The sequence below is a fragment of the Asparagus officinalis genome, chromosome 2, assembly GCF_001876935.1.
Source record: "Asparagus officinalis chromosome 2, Aspof.V1, whole genome shotgun sequence".
Classification (NCBI taxonomy): Eukaryota; Viridiplantae; Streptophyta; class Magnoliopsida; order Asparagales; family Asparagaceae; genus Asparagus; species Asparagus officinalis.
In genome coordinates, this window is record NC_033795.1 from 62,488,146 (window position 1) to 62,495,668 (window position 7,523).

Consider the following 7,523-nt stretch of genomic DNA (forward strand, 5'->3'; position numbering starts at 1 on the left):
GCTCGACTTGGTCGGAGATAAAGAGAGAGAGAGTGGCAGAGCTTGGGTTCTTAGGTTGAGAGAGAGAACGAAAGAGAGATGGAGAAGGGAAAGATAAAAAACGAAGAGAGAGTGAGGGTCTGGCGGCTGGGGTGCTCACGTGAAAAGAAGAGAAAAGAAACATATATATATATAGAGAGATTAGGTTTGGGTTAGGGTTAATTACTTTAAAATGAAATTAATTAAAATAATTAAATACGAGTACTTAAAAATTAAATTAATTACAGAATAATTATCTACAAATAAAAATATACATGTTATGATAATACAACTGTTGATACGAAATAGTCGAAATATACACATATTATATAATTAAACGAGGATAATTAATAATAAAAATATATTTACTTACATTTAAAATTAAGTAATTATGGGATAATTATGTACACAGTAAAACGTACAAGTTATACTAATACGATAGATAATATGTAATAGTAAAAATAATACAACTAATTGTACAAATAATACATAATTAATAATACAACATATTATACGAAAATATACGTAATAATAAAAATAATACAATGTATTATTCAAAATGACATGTAACAGTATCGATAGCGCAACAGATAAATTCCAAAAATTTTCACTGCACAAAATTAATTTATAAATATTGAAATTATTTAAATAAATATAAAACTTGGACTTTTAAATCGTAGAAAATTCTAGAAAATCAAAAAAATACAAATACTCTTTTAAAAATCATAATTAAATATTTTAAAATACTAAAAATTTATTTTAACTAGTATCAAAATTTATGGTCCTTACAGCGATCGGAGGTGGAGCTCGGCGGGCGATGGGGAGAGGAGGATGAGGCCGAGGCGGAGGAAGCGGGGTAATTCTGTTCCCATCTTGTTCCAGCAAAAAAAATAGGGTAATTTTGAGGGTGGGCGGTGAGGAGTGCTTATATAGTAGAGGTAATTTTGGGGGAAGTGGGGTAGTTGTCCCCCATTTATCCTAACAAACTAATAACACCATATAATTTAATCCAAATCCAAATACCCCAATAAATAACACCAAACATTATTGTTCCAAAAATTATCCTAATATCCCAAAAATTACACCAATGAATAACCCCCCTAAGTGCATCACTTTTGTTGCTTAAAATGAACAACTAAGGTTCGAAAATATTAATATGGAAAAGGCAATGAAAAATTTTTCTCTGCGCTTAAAAGGTTTAAACATGGTTCTTTCTAATTAACTATTTTCCTAAAACTAAATTAGAACTTTATTATCTGTATTCAAAAAATATAAAAAGTTTTCATTTATGAAAGACAATAATCTAACTCTTTTTGCACCCATTTCTAATGCAATACCTACTATGTATACTTTATATGGTAGAATGTGTCATATTTTAATGAATTATCATAGGACTATAGAGTTAAAATTGTTAAGCAGATTTGGGTACTTAAAGGTACAATTTTGAACTAACATGGACCTAGTAGATACAAGATCACAACATCTACATTTCCTTAGGGCTGCAGGAAGAACGAGGATTAAGGTAATACACGGGAGTTGCTCGGAGAAATGCGAGATTGATATCCAATCATGACTTGTGTTTTCTTCGTAAATGGGTAAGTTTTTACCGTAAGTATTTTCTTCAACATAGTTGTATTATTTTTTTCTTTTCTATTTATCTTTTATTAAAAAATAGAGGGTTACCATGGATGATCAAACCTGACCATCGATGGGGAACTATCATGAAGACAGTAAAAATAGCACAGCGATTTGTTATTTTTTTCTTTTTACCCAGTTTTACTCATCTCCTCTCTAATCTCTCTCAATTTTCTTCGATTCTCTTGTGTTTTACTAGTGATCTAATGACTTCGAGAAATTTATTTTTCAATTTATGATCAAATCTCTTGTGAATCAACATCAAGGTATTTTTGAAACCCTAATCTCTCTTTTTAATCAAGGTTTTATGCATAATTTATGACGGTTATTGTTGAAAGCCAACGATATATGGTTCGCATTGTTGTTTGAAGTTAAATTAATTTAGAAATTTATATGATTATGGATAATTTTTGTGATGAAATTGATGGCTTCAGACCATCAACCATTAATGGTGATTGTTAACCATCAATGGTGTACAGTTAACCATCGATGATCAATGAGTAGATTTATCATTTTTGACATTTAATTAGTGTTCTTTCAATTCTTTTTTATTCTAATCCTTTTATATGTGTATTCTCCATACTAAACCATGTCTATTTATATTTGTGGAGAATGTCAAGCTCAAAACCTACCAAAGTTGATCATTTCTCCTCAAGAACTATAAAAGAGAAGTATGAAAAAAATTCATTGCTTTTGAGAGAGGAGTAAATATACACAATCTCGAGGAGTATGCAAACGTTGTTAGGATTCTTGATAGAGCCGGGGCTTAGCTCTATGATTGATATATGGCTTGAGAGAGCAAATATTACTCTTGTAACTGAATTCTACATTAACTTTTGTAGAGCATAAGGGAAGCAAATTGCTACAACCAAAGTGAAGGGAAGAAGATCAAGATCACACTGGCATATATCAAAAATGCCCTAAATCTTCCTAAACCTCCTTTGTATAGTAAGGATATTTTCACCTATTCCATCAATTTGGTCATATATTCTAAGATCTATAACATACGATGAAATATCTTTGTGGGACAATACATTCCAGTATCATTAATTCAGGACATCTCAAGCATTAATTCATTCTACTTAACCTCTTCCACAAGTTTGACTTGTATCCCAATGTCACTTACACCATTCTTAGCATATGAATGTGGTCTTCATATATTAGCTAGCAAGGGGTAAGATTTTGGATGTTACATAGCTCATTTTTTATTAGATATGTATGTTTGCAACCACTGCTAGAGAGATGATTAAGAAGAAGACTCAGCAGAAGGCTTAGCTCATATCCTTTCCTCATCACTTGTATTTTCCATGACCAGAGGATCTCCTTTCACACTGCCGACCAATATGAGAAGGGGAGAATTTCACTTTTAGCTAAGACTGCAAGAAAAAGCTTACGTAAAAGAGGGAAGGGTGAGATTACTGCTGGCAATTATCTAGATCTTAGCCATCTACTTGACAAGAACCAGGTCTTCCAGTTCTACTCAGTGGACCCTACAGACACTTGGGGAGAGAGGGAGTAGAGAGTTTGAGTGAACAAGTGGATATTCTTGGAAGGGACATGACCAAGCAACATATCTACTATGATGCCTCACTGCAGTTCTTTATGAATGCCCTACGTCAGATGGATCCTTCTCTTGGGAGGTGCCTATGTATTCTTACTACTACATAGGACCACCATAGTATACGGGAGCCCCTCATCCATCTATTTCACCACGAGGAAATGCTAGGAGATCGATGATAAAGATGATGACTAGATGATCTAGAGATTTGCTGCATTCATAGTTCGGAGATTTTCTTTTTATTTGTTATTTTTTTGGACTTGTATATTCTTTTGTGATGCAAGCGATACTTTGTTTGTACTAACATTTTATCTGCACTCAAGCTAATGGATGTTTAGGGTAGTATGTTCCTTATATTAGCATGCTTCACTTCCTATTGTATTTATATTTTTTTAGACTTCTTATTGGTTTTTCTATTTCTTTTTAGGTTGTTTTATATTTTATTGAGAAAATTGCTTCTAGCCCCAAATTTTCGTACAAGTATCCCCCCTTCCCTTTCCCAAAGACTTTTTCAACACTCCTAAAACCCCCAAAAGTAAAGCCATAATTCTGTGAGCCCCCAAAACACAAAACCCAATAGTTTAAAACATGTGAAGACCATAATACTCTTTCTCTCTCTTTTTTTATGTTGTTACTATGATGATTTGAAATAGGTTTTGAGGGGAAAATTCTAGTTCCCTCTAAACTTTTCCAACAACGTCAACATCATCGGTAAAACTTTTCCAGCGTTTATTCATAAGTCGGAAAAAAGTCTTAGGGGAACTAGAATTTTTCGGTGGAATACTTGTAAGAAAACAACGGGAAAGTATCACCGGAGGGAAGAAAATGACGTTCGTTCATTGGCAAAATACTTGTAATGAAATCAATGACTTGAGATTAAAGTAGAGTATATAAATTTATATATTGCTATTATTTTATTGTAATGAGTTTATTGTTAAGCTTATGAGTTGGTGGTGAAGGAAAGTTACGTGTTGGTTTTGATAGTTACGAGTTGGTTGTGAAGTTTACGAGTTGGTTGCCAAGGGTACGAGTTGGTTGCTAAGGGTACGAGTTCGTTGGGAAGGTTAGGTGTTGGTTGTGAAGGTTACGAGTTGTTTGTGAAGGTTATGCATTGGTTGTGAAGGTTACGTATTGGTTGTTAAGGTTATGAGTTGGTTGTGAAGGATACAAGTTGGTTGTGAAGGTTATGCATTGGTTGTGATGGTTATGAGTTTGTTGTGAAGGTTACGAGTTATTTGTGAAGGTTACAAATTGATTGTGAACCTCAACAATGAGTTTATTATTATTGTTGTTAACTAACTTTCACAACCAACTCGTAACCGTCACAACCAACTCCTTAACGAGGTTCACAACAAACTCGTAACCTTCACAAACAACTCGTAACCTTCAAAACAAACTCATAACCTTCACAACCAACTCGTAATCATCACAACCAATGTATAACCTTCAAAATTGACTTGTAACATTCACAACCAACTCGTAACCTTCATAACAAACTCATAACCTTCACAACCAACTCGTAACCTTCACAACTAACTTACAACATTCACAATTAACTCCTTACCGAGGTTCACAATCAACTTGTAACATTCATATACAACTCGTAATGTTTACAACCAACGCGTAACCTTCACAATCAACTCGTAACCTTCACAACAAACTCGTAACCTTCACAACAAACTCGTAACCTTCACAACAACTCGTAACATTCACAACAACTCGTAACCTTCACAACTAACTCGTAATCTTGACAACTAACTTGTAAACTTCACAACCAACTCGTAACCTTCAAAACCAACATGTAACATTCCTTCACCACCAACTCATAAGCTTAACAACAAATTTATTACCGTTAAATAACAATAATATATAAATTTACATATTCTATTTTAATCTCAAGTTATCGATTTCTTTATAAGTATTTCGCCAATGAACGAACACTGTTTTCTTCTAGCCGGTAAAACTTTCTCGTCGTTTCCTTACAAGTATTCTGCCAAAAATTCTAGTTCCCCTAATACTTTTTCTTTGTCTTATGAAAAATGCTGAAAAAGTTTTACCACTGATGTTGACGTCGTTGGAAAAAATTAGAGGGAACTAGAATCCCCCTCATATACAACTCGTAATGTTTACAACAAACTCGTAACCTTCACAACAAACTCGTAACCTTCACAACAAACTCGTAACCTTCATAACCAATTCGTAACATTCACAACAACTCGTAACATTCACAACAACTCGTAACCTTCACAACTAACTCGTAATCTTGACAACTAACTCGTAAACTTCACAACTAACTCGTAACCTTCAAAACCAACATGTAACATTTCTTCACCACTAACTCATAAGTTTAACAACAAATTTATTACCGTTAAATAACAATAATATATAAATTTACATATTCCATTTTAATCTCAACCTATTGATTTCCTTATAAGTATTTCGCCAATGAACGAACACCGTTTTCTTCTAGCCGGTGAAACTTTCTCATCGTTTCCTTATAAGAATTCTGCCAAAAAATTCTAGTTCCCCTAATACTTTTTCTTTGCCTTATGAACAAATGCTTAAAAAGTTTTACCACTGATGTTGACGTCGTTGGAAAAAGTTAGAGGGAACTAGAATTCCCAGAGAGAGAGAGAGAGAGAGAGAGAGAGAGAGAGAGAGAGGGAGAGAGAGAGGGTATTATAGCTTTCACATGTTTTAAACTCTTGGGTTTTGTGTTTTGGGGGCTCATGAAATTATGGCTGTACTTTTGGGGATTTTGGGAGTGTTGAAAAAGTCTTGGTAGGGGGTAGAATAATTGTAAGGAAATTGGGGGCTAGAAGCACCCCAATTTTTTTCTTTTCCCATTTTTAAGTATAAAAAACAAAGCAAAATTTTCTTTTTCTTTCTTTTTGTTTTCTTAAAAAAAACTTGGGTATGCCAATCTATATGTTTAACAAATTTGATTTAGATAAGATTATTCTTTTAGTATATAGGCTTCATTATGTCACACAAGTTAACATATGATTTTCACACAACGATCAAAAGATGATTACATGACACGTTGTTTACACGAGATAGTTAACGCGCTAATTTCACACACCTATGTCAATACTTATCATGTTTTGTGATGTCAAATAATAGTAGAGAGTCTTATATTTGGTTTATAGATATTTTTTGTTATAACAAGTGATTTTAAGTTTATTTTTGTACTTGGCTAATGTACAATCCTTTATCTTTTTTTGTTCTAAACTTCACTTGTTTGAAATATCAATCAAATAATAAGAGTGTATTTATTAAAAGATGATCAAAGATCCACACTCTTATGAAATCCATGGACAAATTGAGTGTATTCGGTAAAATATGGTCAAAGACCCGCAATCATGAATTTATGTTTGTGCATATATCAAAGGGTAATAATCATGTATTGAATATAATTTATATTTAGAGATGGTGTGAATCATCCACCAAACAATGTCATTCTTCCTCCTTAATCCTATATAGTAGAGGTGATAGGGTGACACTTTGATCCTTACTATCTAAGGTTGAGATAGTTCAAGTCGTATTATTGCTCAATATTCACTTTGATATACCTGGATTTGTCTAATAAATTAGTATAAGTCTTTTCACTATATGTTTCGCGCACTTTACACTAATATTTAATCTTTTGTGTGCATTTTTTGACGTGTTTTTCTCTCATGCTCATATGTTTTGTCATTAAAATTTGATCCCTTTTGCTATTTTTTATAAATGTTTTCCATGAACCAGCGTGCTTTTCTCTTCCATACACCTTTTGGATGATTTTTATCTAAATTTCTCTTATCTTATGTATCAAGTGGAGTGTTTTCTACTTTTGCTAATAACAAAGGAGGAAACTTTTGGTGAAATTTGATGAGTTTTTGCATGAGTGGAGGTTTGACTAAGTGGGTTCATGTTTAGATTCTTTTTAAATTTTTAGGGCAATTTTTACAATACCTGTGCTTGATTACATTTTTTATGAATGCATGAATATAAGGGGATCACTATATTTTTTTAATTCCTCTGTATGAGTGTTTTTGTGCTTATTGTTGTTGCTTTTATATCTCAAATGTGCATGTATTTTGGTATTTCAAGTTTCCAGTTTGTTATTATCTAAAGGAATAGTCCATATGATATAGTACAAGTAAATACAGGTATACGAAGTATAATAGGCGAAACAATATGAAAATCAACTCAAAAGTTGATTATAACGTTCTATCATTGATGGTGGGTATTGACCAAAAATGATAAGAAGAGCTCATTGATGGTCAACATGTGTCATCGATAGTTTTTACTCTAGAGACTTTTATACATT